Genomic DNA, 13,332 nt, shown 5'->3' with positions numbered 1-13,332 from the left:
TCACTAATGCCCCCGCGACGTTCCAAGCATTGGTTAATGACGTTTTGCGGGACTTCCTGCACCGGTTTGTCTTCGTATATCTGGATGATATACTCATCTTTTCTCCGGACCCTGAGTCTCATGTCCAGCATGTACGTCAGGTCCTGCAGCGGTTACTAGAAAACCGGTTGTTTGTGAAGGGCGAGAAGTGTGAGTTCCACCGCACTTCTTTGTCCTTCCTGGGGTTCATCATCTCCTCCAACTCCGTCGCCCCGGATCCGGCCAAGGTTGCGGCAGTGAGAGATTGGCCCCAACCAACAAGCCGTAGGAAGCTGCAACAGTTCCTCGGCTTTGCAAATTTCTATCGGAGGTTCATTGAAGGGTACAGTCAGGTTGTTAGCCCCCTGACTGCCCTGACCTCCACTAAAGTCCCCTTCACTTGGTCGGATCGGTGCGAAGCCGCGTTTAGGGAGTTGAAACGCCGGTTTTCGTCTGCACCAGTTCTGGTGCAGCCTGACCCTACTCGCCAGTTCATAGTGGAGGTGGACGCCTCTGACTCAGGGATAGGAGCCGTTCTGTCCCAGAGTGGGGAGTCCAATAAGGTTCTCCATCCATGTGCCTACTTTCCCGCAGGTTGACCCCCGCAGAACGCAACTATGACGTGGGCAATCGGGAACTCCTCGCGGTGAAGGAGGCTCTTGAAGAGTGGAGACACCTGTTGGAGGGAGCTACGGTGCCTTTCACGGTTTTCACGAACCATCGGAACCTGGAGTACATCCGGACCGCCAAGCGGCTGAACCCCAGGCAAGCCCGCTGGTCCCTGTTCTTTGGACGCTTTGACTTCCGGATCACCTACCGTCCCAGGACTAAAAACCAACGATCCGACGCACTGTCCCGGGTGCACGAAGAGGAAGCCAAGGCCGAGTTGTCAGACCCCATCGAGACCATCGTTCCCGAGTCCACTGTCGTGGCCACCCTCACATGGGACATGGAGAAGACCGTCCGGGAGGCCCTGACCAGGAACCCGGACCTGGGGAACGGTCCAAAGAACAGACTTTACGTCCCACCAGAGGCCAGGGCTGCCGTAGTCCAGCAGCGCTTCTGGTGGGCGTCACTGGAAGCCGACGTTTGGGACTATGTCCAGGCCTGCACCACCTGTGCCAGGGGCAAGGCGGATCATCACAAGATCAGGGGCCTCCTCCAGCCCCTGCCTGTGCCTCATCGCCCCTGGTCTCACATCGGCCTGGACTTCGTTACGGGCCTCCCGCCGTCCCAGGGTAACACAGTCATCCTCACGATAGTGGACCAGTTCTCCAAGGCGGCCCACTTCGTGGCCCTCCCGAAGCTCCCGACGGCCCAGGAGACAGCAGACCTCCTGGTCCACCACGTCGTGCGTCTGCATGGGATACCAGCAGACATCGTTTCGGATCGTGGTCCCCAGTTCTCCTCGCAAGTCTGGAGGAGTTTTTGTAAGGAACTGGGGGCCACCGTGAGTCTCTCGTCCGGGTATCACCCACAGACGAACGGCCAGGCAGAGCGGGCGAACCAGGAGTTCAATTCAATTCAATTCAATTTTTTTTTTATATAGTGCCAAATCACAACAAACAGTTGCCCCAAGGCGCTTTATATTGTAAGGCAAGGCCATACAATAATGATGTAAAACCCCAACGGTCAAAACGACCCCCTGTGAGCAAGCACTTGGCTACAGTGGGAAGGAAAAACTCCCTTTTAACAGGAAGAAACCTCCAGCAGAACCAGGCTCAGGGAGGGGCAGTCTTCTGCTGGGACTGGTTGGGGCTGAGGGAGAGAACCAGGAAAAAGACATGCTGTGGAGGGGAGCAGAGATCGATCACTAATGATTAAATGCAGAGTGGTGCATACAGAGCAAAAAGAGAAAGAAACAGTGCATCATGGGAACCCCCCAGCAGTCTACGTCTATAGCAGCATAACTAAGGGATGGTTCAGGGTCACCTGATCCAGCCCTAACTATAAGCTTTAGCAAAAAGGAAAGTTTTAAGCCTAATCTTAAAAGTAGAGAGGGTGTCTGTCTCCCTGATCTGAATTGGGAGCTGGTTCCACAGGAGAGGAGCCTGAAAGCTGAAGGCTCTGCCTCCCATTCTACTCTTACAAACCCTAGGAACTACAAGTAAGCCTGCAGTCTGAGAGCGAAGCGCTCTATTGGGGTGATATGGTACTACGAGGTCCCTAAGATAAGATGGGACCTGATTATTCAAAACCTTATAAGTAAGAAGAAGAATTTTAAATTCTATTCTAGAATTAACAGGAAGCCAATGAAGAGAGGCCAATATGGGTGAGATATGCTCTCTCCTTCTAGTCCCCGTCAGCACTCTAGCTGCAGCATTTTGAATTAACTGAAGGCTTTTTAGGGAACTTTTAGGACAACCTGATAATAATGAATTACAATAGTCCAGCCTAGAGGAAATAAATGCATGAATTAGTTTTTCAGCATCACTCTGAGACAAGACCTTTCTGATTTTAGAGATATTGCGTAAATGCAAAAAAGCAGTCCTACATATTTGTTTAATATGCGCTTTGAATGACATATCCTGATCAAAAATGACTCCAAGATTTCTCACAGTATTACTAGAGGTCAGGGTAATGCCATCCACAGTAAGGATCTGGTTAGACACCATGTTTCTAAGATTTGTGGGGCCAAGTACAATAACTTCAGTTTTATCTGAGTTTAAAAGCAGGAAATTAGAGGTCATCCATGTCTTTATGTCTGTAAGACAATCCTGCAGTTTAGCTAATTGGTGTGTGTCGTCTGGCTTCATGGATAGATAAAGCTGGGTATCATCTGCGTAACAATGAAAATTTAAGCAATACCGTCTAATAATACTGCCTAAGGGAAGCATATATAAAGTGAATAAAATTGGTCCTAGCACAGAACCTTGTGGAACTCCATAATTAACTTTAGTCTGTGAAGAAGATTCCCCATTTACATGAACAAATTGTAATCTATTAGACAAATATGATTCAAACCACCGCAGTGCAGTGCCTTTAATACCTATGGCATGCTCTAATCTCTGTAATAAAATTTTATGGTCAACAGTATCAAAAGCAGCACTGAGGTCTAACAGAACAAGCACAGAGATGAGTCCACTGTCCGAGGCCATAAGAAGATCATTTGTAACCTTCACTAATGCTGTTTCTGTACTATGATGAATTCTAAAACCTGACTGAAACTCTTCAAATAGACCATTCCTCTGCAGATGATCAGTTAGCTGTTTTACAACTACCCTTTCAAGAATTTTTGAGAGAAAAGGAAGGTTGGAGATTGGCCTATAATTAGCTAAGATAGCTGGGTCAAGTGATGGCTTTTTAAGTAATGGTTTAATTACTGCCACCTTAAAAGCCTGTGGTACATAGCCAACTAACAAAGATAGATTGATCATATTTAAGATCGAAGCATTAAATAATGGTAGGGCTTCCTTGAGCAGCCTGGTAGGAATGGGGTCTAATAAACATGTTGATGGTTTGGATGAAGTAACTAATGAAAATAACTCAGACAGAACAATCGGAGAGAAAGAGTCTAACCAAATACCGGCATCACTGAAAGCAGCCAAAGATAACGATACGTCTTTGGGATGGTTATGAGTAATTTTTTCTCTAATAGTTAAAATTTTGTTAGCAAAGAAAGTCATGAACTCATTACTAGTTAAAGTTAATGGAATACTCAGCTCAATAGAGCTCTGACTCTTTGTCAGCCTGGCTACAGTGCTGAAAAGAAACCTGGGGTTGTTCTTATTTTCTTCAATTAGTGATGAGTAGAAAGATGTCCTAGCTTTACGGAGGGCTTTTTTATAGAGCAACAGACTCTTTTTCCAGGCTAAGTGAAGATCTTCTAAATTAGTGAGACGCCATTTCCTCTCCAACTTACGGGTTATCTGCTTTAAGCTACGAGTTTGAGAGTTATACCATGGAGTCAGACACTTCTGATTTAAAGCTCTCTTTTTCAGAGGAGCTACAGCATCCAAAGCTGTCTTCAATGAGGATGTAAAACTATTGACGAGATACTCTATCTCCCTTACAGAGTTTAGGTAGCTACTCTGCACTGTGTTGTTATATGGCATTAGAGAACATAAAGAAGGAATCATATCCTTAAACCTAGTTACAGCGCTTTCTGAAAGACTTCTAGTGTAATGAAACTTATTCCCTACTGCTGGGTAGTCCATCAGAGTAAATGTAAATGTTATTAAAAAATGATCAGACAGAAGGGAGTTTTCAGGGAATACTGTTAAGTCTTCTATTTCCATACCATAAGTCAGAACAAGATCTAAGATATGATTAAAGTGGTGGGTGGACTCATTTACTTTTTGAGCAAAGCCAATAGAGTCTAATAATAGATTAAATGCAGTGTTGAGGCTGTCATTCTCAGCATCTGTGTGGATGTTAAAATCGCCCACTATAATTATCTTATCTGAGCTAGACAAAAGGTCTGAAAATTCACAGAGAAACTCACAGTAACGACCAGGTGGACGATAGATAATAACAAATAAAACTGGTTTTTGGGACTTCCAATTTGGATGGACAAGACTAAGAGACAAGCTTTCAAATGAATTAAAGCTCTGTCTGGGTTTTTGATTAATTAATAAGCTGGAATGGAAGATTGCTGCTAATCCACCGCCCCGGCCCGTGCTACGAGCATTCTGACAGTTAGTGTGACTCGGGGGTGTTGACTCATTTAAACTAACATATTCATCCTGCTGTAACCAGGTTTCTGTTAGGCAGAATAAATCAATATGTTGATCAATTATTATATCATTTACCAACAGGGACTTAGAAGAGAGAGACCTAATGTTTAATAGACCACATTTAACTGTTTTAGTCTGTGGTGCAGTTGAAGGTGCTATATTATTTTTTCTTTTTGAATTTTTATGCTTAAATAGATTTTTGCTGGTTATTGGTAGTCTGGGAGCAGGCACCGTCTCTACGGGGATGGGGTAATGAGGGGATGGCAGGGGGAGAGAAGCTGCAGAGAGGTGTGTAAGACTACAACTCTGCTTCCTGGTCCCAACCCTGGATAGTCACGGTTTGGAGGATTTAAGAAAATTAGCCAGATTTCTAGAAATGAGAGCTGCTCCATCCAAAGTGGGATGGATGCCGTCTCTCCTAACAAGACCAGGTTTTCCCCAGAAGCTTTGCCAATTATCTATGAAGCCCACCTCATTTTTTGGACACCACTCAGACAGCCAGCAATTCAAGGAGAACATGCGGCTAAACATGTCACTCCCGGTCTGATTGGGGAGGGGCCCAGAGAAAACTACAGAGTCCGACATTGTTTTTGCAAAGTTACACACCGATTTAATGTTAATTTTAGTGACCTCCGATTGGCGTAACCGGGTGTCATTACTGCCGACGTGAATTACAATCTTACCAAATTTACGCTTAGCCTTAACCAGCAGTTTCAAATTTCCTTCAATGTCGCCTGCTCTGGCCCCCGGAAGACAATTGACTATGGTTGCTGGTGTCGCTAACTTCACATTTCTCAAAACAGAGTCGCCAATAACCAGAGTTTGATCCTCGGCGGGTGTGTCGTCGAGTGGGGAAAAACGGTTAGAGATGTGAACGGGTTGGCGGTGTACACGGGGCTTCTGTTTAGGGCTACGCTTCCTCCTCACAGTCACACAGTCAGCCTGCTTTCCCGGCTGCTCGGGATCTGCCAGGGGGGAACTAACGGCGGCTAAGCTACCTTGGTCCGCACCGACTACAGGGGCCTGGCTAGCTGTAGAATTTTCCACGGTGCGGAGCCGAGTCTCCAATTCGCCCAGCCTGGCCTCCAAAGCTACGAATAAGCTACACTTATTACAAGTACCATTACTGCTAAAGGAGGCCGAGGAATAACTAAACATTTGACACCCAGAGCAGAAAAGTGCGGGAGAGACAGGAGAAGCCGCCATGCTAAATCGGCTAAGAGCTAGTAGCTACGCTAAGCTAGCGGATTCCTAAAAACACGCAAAGTGAATAATGTGTAAATAATTTAGAGGTGATTCAGCAGAAGGAGTGCTTTAGTTAAGGCACGTAAAGATTACACTGGGAAACAAATCGTAATCTAGATAACTAGATCAATCTAACTGCGCAGATTAAACAGCTAACAGATACAGAAAAACACCGCTGTGCTCCGGAACAGGAAGTGATACAATACCGCAGTGAGAGCCAACCACCAGTAGAGGCAAGCACTCTGTTGGAGCAGGCTCTCCGCTGCGTAACCTCCGCGCATCCGGCGGCTTGGTGTGACCATCTGGCCTGGATCGAGTACGCCCACAACAGCCAGGTCTCGTCTGCTACCGGCCTCTCCCCTTTCGAGGCGTGTTTGGGGTATCAGCCCCCTTTGTTTCCACTTGTGGAGGGAGAGGTCGGGGTCCCCTCGGTCCAGGCCCACCTGCGAAGGTGCCGCCGGGTGTGGCGGACCGCCCGTTCTGCCCTGTTGCAGGCCCGGACGAGGGCTAAGGCCCATGCAGATCGCCGGCATTCCCCGGCCCCTGTATACCAGCCTGGGCAGGAGGTGTGGTTGTCTACCAAGGACATCCCACTGCAGGTTGAATCACAGAAGCTCAAAGACTGGTTCATCGGACCCTCCTCTATACTCAAGATCCTCAGTCCGGCCGCAGTGAAGCTGAAACTCCCAGCTTCACTGCAGGTTCACCCAGTTTTTCATGTCTCTAGGTTAAAGCCATACCATGCCTCACCACTCTGCACTCCTGGACCCATACCACCTCCTGCCCGTATCATCGACGGGGAGCCGGCATGGACTGTTCGTCGGCTCCTGGACGTCTGTCGGAAGGGCCGGGGTTTTCAATATCTGGTGGACTGAGAGGGGTACGGACCTGAAGAACGCTCCTGGGTGAAGAGGAGCTTCATCCTGGACCCGGCCCTCCTGGCCGATTTCTACCGCCGACACCCGGACAAGCCTGGTCGGGCGCCAGGAGGCGCCCGTTGAGGGGGGGGTCCTGTTGTGTGGGCCGCTGAAGAGGAGGTACTGCTGGCCCACCACCACCAGTCGGCGCCCTGCTTGGAGTGCGGGCTTCAAGCATGAGAGGGCGCCGAGACAGAGAGTGACAGCTGTCACTCATTTACACCAGCTGTCACCAATCACCTGCAGCTCTACAAAAGCCGGATCATTACTCCACCTCCTCGCCGAGAAATCTACTACCGTCAAAGGTAATCTTCTCTGCTGTATCTAACGATATTATTATCATTATTATTCTGCTTTGCAGCCGTGTTCCTGCGTCTCAGTCCCTGCTGGAGTGGTATACAGTGAGAGTCAGCAACGTCCTCGCCTCTCACTCCTCCTAAGGAAGCAACTGACAGGAGCTGCACGTTTGTTCTTTATTGGAGGTGGAGGTTCTCCCTCCCGAAGGAACTAGTTCCAAGGATTACTGGGTGTGTGGATACACACTCACCTTAACTGTTTTGTCATCTTCTGCCAGCTGTACCAGGGTCTGCAACAGAAGACGGTGACCACCTGGGGACTCAGGACTTGGCGGCTCCGGTGTTCTTCAGGGCGTTGGTGGTGGAAGCTGTGTGGGTCCCGGCTCTCAGATCGCCAGAGGTCTCCTATCTTCGAGCCTGCCCGCACGTCACCTTGTGTACAATTGGCACTATCTGTATCTGTATTTAGTTGTGCGATTCACAACATTAAATTGTTACTCTTTGTCTTATCCATTGTCTATTCTTTTGCGCCCCCTGTTGCGGGTTTGTGTTACGACCCTTTCCCAACACAGCACTTATATTATACCGCTAGTCCAACTCGTATTAAACAGCACTTATATTATACCGCTAGCCCAAGTTGTATTAAACAGCACTTATATTACACCGCTAGCCCAACTCATATTAAACAGCACTTATATTATACTGCTAGCCCAGTTCGTATTAAACAGCACTTATATTATACCGCTAGCCCAACTCATATTAAACAGCACTTATATTATACCACTAGTCCAACTCGTATTAAACAGCACTTATATTATACCACTAGTCCAACTCGTATTAAACAGCACTTATATTATACCGCTAGTCCAACTCGTATTAAACAGCACTTATATTATACCACTAGTCCAACTCGTATTAAACAGCACTTATATTATACCGCTAGTCCAACTCGTATTAAACAGCACTTATATTATACTGCTAGCCCAACTTGTATTAAACAGCACTTATATTATACCGCTAGCCCAACTCATATTAAACAGCACTTATATTATACCACTAGTCCAACTCGTATTAAACAGCACTTATATTATACCACTAGTCCAACTCATATTAAACAGCACTTATATTATACTGCTAGCCCAACTCATATTAAACAGCACTTATATTATACCACTAGCCCAACTCATATTAAACAGCACTTATATTATACCACTAGTCCAACTCGTATTAAACAGCACTTATATTATACCACTAGTCCAACTCATATTAAACAGCACTTATATTATACCACTAGTCCAACTCATATTAAACAGCACTTATATTATACCGCTAGCCCAACTCATATTAAACAGCACTTATATTATACCACTAGTCCAACTCGTATTAAACAGCACTTATATTATACCACTAGTCCAACTCATATTAAACAGCACTTATATTATACTGCTAGCCCAACTCATATTAAACAGCACTTATATTATACCACTAGTCCAGCTCCTATTAAACAGCACTTATATTATACCACTAGCCCAACTCATATTAAACAGCACTTATATTATACCACTAGTCCAACTCGTATTAAACAGCACTTATATTATACCACTAGTCCAACTCATATTAAACAGCACTTATATTATACTGCTAGCCCAGTTCGTATTAAACAGCACTTATATTATACCGCTAGCCCAACTCATATTAAACAGCACTTATATTATACCACTAGTCCAACTCGTATTAAACAGCACTTATATTATACCACTAGTCCAACTCGTATTAAACAGCACTTATATTATACCGCTAGCCCAACTCGTATTAAACAGCACTTATATTATACCGCTAGTCCAACTCGTATTAAACAGTACTTCTATTATACCACTAGTCCAGCTCCTATTAAACAGTACTTATATTATACCACTAGTCCACCTCGTATTAAACAGTACTTCTATTATACTGCTAGTCCAGCTCGTATGAAACAGTACTTATATTATACCACTAGTCCAACTCGTATTAAACAGCACTTATATTATACCGCTAGCCCAACTCGTATTAAACAGCACTTATATTATACCGCTAGCCCAACTCGTATTAAACAGCACTTATATTATACCGCTAGCCCAACTCGTATTAAACAGTTCTTCTATTATAGTGCTGTTTCAGCTAGTATTAAGCCGTACTGCTGCCATGACTTTGGTCCACGTAGCATGAAACAGTACTGCTTTTAAACCTCTGGCCAACCAGGTATTAAACAGTACTGCTACCTTAGCATTGGTCCAGCTGGTATTAAGCACACTCTAAAAAATGAACCGCTGTCTCAACAAGAAAAAGTAATGTAACAATTTGCATAGATTTTTTAAAGTTATTTCAGCTTAACTCAAGTTACTTCAACTTAACTGGAGAAGTCTTGTGGCATTAACTCAGTTGAAAGTTGAAATAACGGAGTTGAAATAACTTTTGTAAAGTCAATTTTTTCTGTTTGAGACAGCAGTTCCTTTTTTACAGTGCAGTATTGCTCTCGTGTTCTCCCGTATCCATGTGTATTTGAGTGACAGGAAAGAAAAATTAGACCGAAATAAATGTGACAGTGTGATATTGAAATTACAACTGTGGATGAAATCACATATAACATAATCCATGTGTGGGATGTTAATTTCACATCGCTGTTGCCATAGTAATGAGTAGTTGACTGACAAAGAGGCTGTGTCAATTCATATTTTGATTAAAACTGAATTCACTCACTCAGTTTTGATGTATGAGGATCTGATTTCTTGTCAGTTTGATATTTTTGGTAAAATGGAAAAAATATGCAGAAACACCCGTTACCATTTTTATATAAAAATGGCAGCATGTTGAAATGATTTTTTTGTCAGCTGCTGTATTATAAATGGAAGGTATTGGGTGGCATAAGCATCACGTAATGTGATGAGATGACATGTTGCTAGAATTCAGGAGCCACTTACACTGTCACAGGAACATGACCTGTCATTTTAGACACAAGATATTTCATTGCGCCATCGAGTCCAAGTGTTTAAACCCACATTCATTATACTGACCATTTTAAATAACAGCAGCAATGTATTTGCAGCACATGCTAATGTAGCAGTTATTTATATTGTTAAACTCACTCAATCACTCACTCATCTTCAACCTCTTACTCCAGTTAAGGGTCACGGGGAGTGGAGCCCAACCCACCAGTCATAGGCCGTGATACGTGGATGTGTGTGTGTGTGTGTGTGTGTGTGTGTGTGTGTGTGTGTGTGTGTATATATATATATATATATATATATATATATATATACACACACAGTGGTGGGCACAGCTAACCAAAAAGTTAGCTTTGATAACCACTAATCAGCTAACTGAAAAGTTATGTTTTATAACATTAAACTGATAAACCACTAAAAAAAATTAAAACACCACCAGCGCTGATACAATCAAAGGTGACCACAAACTCAAACACAACCAATGAGTCAGTGTTTCTGTCTTTGTGCACCCTGCCCACTGCTGTAGGGAAAAGTCAATATCCTTCACAGCATACAGCGGTCCAGCCTTGAGGCAGATGTCTTGAAAAGGAAAGCAGGTTTGACTTATGGTTTTGATTTAGAAATCAAATAAATCTGGATAGAATAACTACATTAATGTCAACTCTGTCATTTGTACAAAGTGAAAATATAACATACCTTTTAATTTTAAAATAATGCACTAAATCTGAAGTTTTGAACATTAACACACAGAGATGCCCAAAGGGATTATGGGTAAACTGAGCCTCTGCTCACAGTGATTGGCTGATTCATTCATTCTATGTAAAAACCAACACAAATTACTGTAACGTATGTGTTGGTGTTTATAAATAAATGTGCTTTTGTAAAACCTGTCATTTTTTTCATTTGTAAAAAAAAAAAAAAAAAAGACATTTGCAAAACCGAAAAGTCTGTTTGTTAAGTTATGATTCAGGTTGACAAGCATGTGATATAACCGGGCGCCATTCCCACTGCCATCCAGTACATGGGTCAAGATGCATAGAACACTGCCATCTACTGGATGGCAGTGGGAATAATTTTAGGGTTTACAAATGTATTTCACTCTTACTAGTTATATAAGTTGCCAACTGAGCAACTTATATAACTTACCTCCCCAAGTTGAATAAAAGCTTTTCTTAAAGTTGAGTTGACTTGTGTTATATGTGTCATATAAGTGGATATGACACCTAAAAAAAATTAGGTAAAAGTGGTTTTAATCATTATCACTGAGAAATAAAGTTTGTACAGCTTCTCAAAAGTGTGTTTCTTGGAAAGTGCGTTCCATCAGCGGTCACGTGATGCCATGACATCACAGTGTGTAGAGTCCCGTCTTTGTCTGTTCGACTGACAACAGGAACAGATAGACCTCAGCATGGACAGTGACGAGATCGAAAACTTTTCTGAGTCCTCTTCAAGTGTGGTTTGTTTCTGTGAGGAAATCGAGACTGACTTGGATCCTGAGGATGTTGCAGCAGTGATTAGACCCTACAGATTCGAGCCGTATCTTTCGGACGAACATTCAAACCAGGAGCATTCTGGCAGCGAAAATAATGCAGACGGTGTTTATGGCGGAGCCGAAGCAGAGGCAAGAGCCGTGCCAATTCCAATGGACTTTCAAAAGGCTGCAGAATACGGAATGGTAAGGGAGGCTTTGATTTTTGTTGCTGCTGTTTATAACACTATAAGTATAGCATTTTCGATTCTAGCGTCTGTTTACCGCCTTTGTTATTTTTCCGGACCCGCGATAGTGTAGCTACTACTTGCGGACCACCATCATTATTACCTTTGGGTTTTTGCCATTTCTGAGTGCCTGGCATTGCATTCATCCGTGTTTAGTTACATTATTTTCACCAAAGAATAGGAAATAAACGGCGAAAGTTTCAAAAAAGATCGCCAAAAAGATACAAAATTCTAGAAACCTACCTCCAATCTCCGCCGTTTCTCTAATGTAGCAGATTTTCTACGCTTCATAGGCTTTGCCGTGGATGTCGATGTGCTGCGGGGAAAGATGCTTGGAACAGCCCCCGGCAACAAAACCTTCTTGTGACGTACATTTATCCCAAGCTGCTTCTTCAAAGCTGGGACCGCGTTGAAACACCCATCTTAAAAATGTGCACAGCACAACAAAGAATACGTGGTCAGCCTCCATAGCGTCCCCTTCGTCAGACCTGATCTTGTACGACGAACTTGCTGAACCCACTTTTCGCTGAGATTTTCGTCCTGTGGAAACTTGAAAAGGCTAAAACCTATGCAATATGCTGTGACACACTGGTCAGGCATATCGACAAACAAGTCCCTGAGAGCTGTGTTTAATCAAAGTTACTGCCACTAAAAAAGGTGTAAACAACGGCTGCCAAGCGCGCAAGCCGATACGGTCTACAGGCAGTGACGTATTGCAGGTTTGGTGCTCAGTGGGAAGCTGGCCACGGGGTGTGTAGATTTTTCAGTGGCGGGACGTTCAAATGTTGTATATAACGGGAGAACCGCGTCCATTTTCCCAAACCGCTTAGGTTGACCGAATTATATAACCTTTGTTACATGTAATAAGACTATGTTGTCTTTAAGTGTCATATCCACTTTAAGGTAGCAATTGAACTTATGTTTTAAGTTGAATCACTCTGATATTTTTTACAGTGTGTATAAAGACCCCACAACTACTGCAAAGACACTAGAGAACAACTTAGGAAAGTCACGAACTGTAGTCTCAAAGAAGACCATCACTAGAACCCTGGACAGGAACAGACTGCGAGGATGCAGACCAAGAAAAACTCCACTTCTGCACAAGAGACACCTTCAATCCAGAGTCCAGAGTGAGTCACCCTGACGGAGTTTTCATTTGTACACCTCAGGGTCACACTAAAAACATTATATATCCCAGAGCATTGCAATGATATAAAATGCTGTCACCTATTAATCATCATTCACTTGAGTCTCATGAATGTCATAAATTGCTCTATGAAAATTAATGATGACAACATAAACACAATGCATTGCAACTTACGACACCTGAACTAAAGTGACATGAAATATACAATGACATGGCAGAAATTCTTCTCTATTACCAGTGTGTAGAACGGGTAACTCAGCTACTAAATGTACACACACACACACACACACATATATATATATATATATATATATATATATATATATATATATATAT

Source organism: Thalassophryne amazonica, chromosome 6 (assembly GCF_902500255.1).
Source record: "Thalassophryne amazonica chromosome 6, fThaAma1.1, whole genome shotgun sequence".
Taxonomy (NCBI): Eukaryota; Metazoa; Chordata; class Actinopteri; order Batrachoidiformes; family Batrachoididae; genus Thalassophryne; species Thalassophryne amazonica.
Note: the sequence above shows the minus strand (reverse complement) of the source record.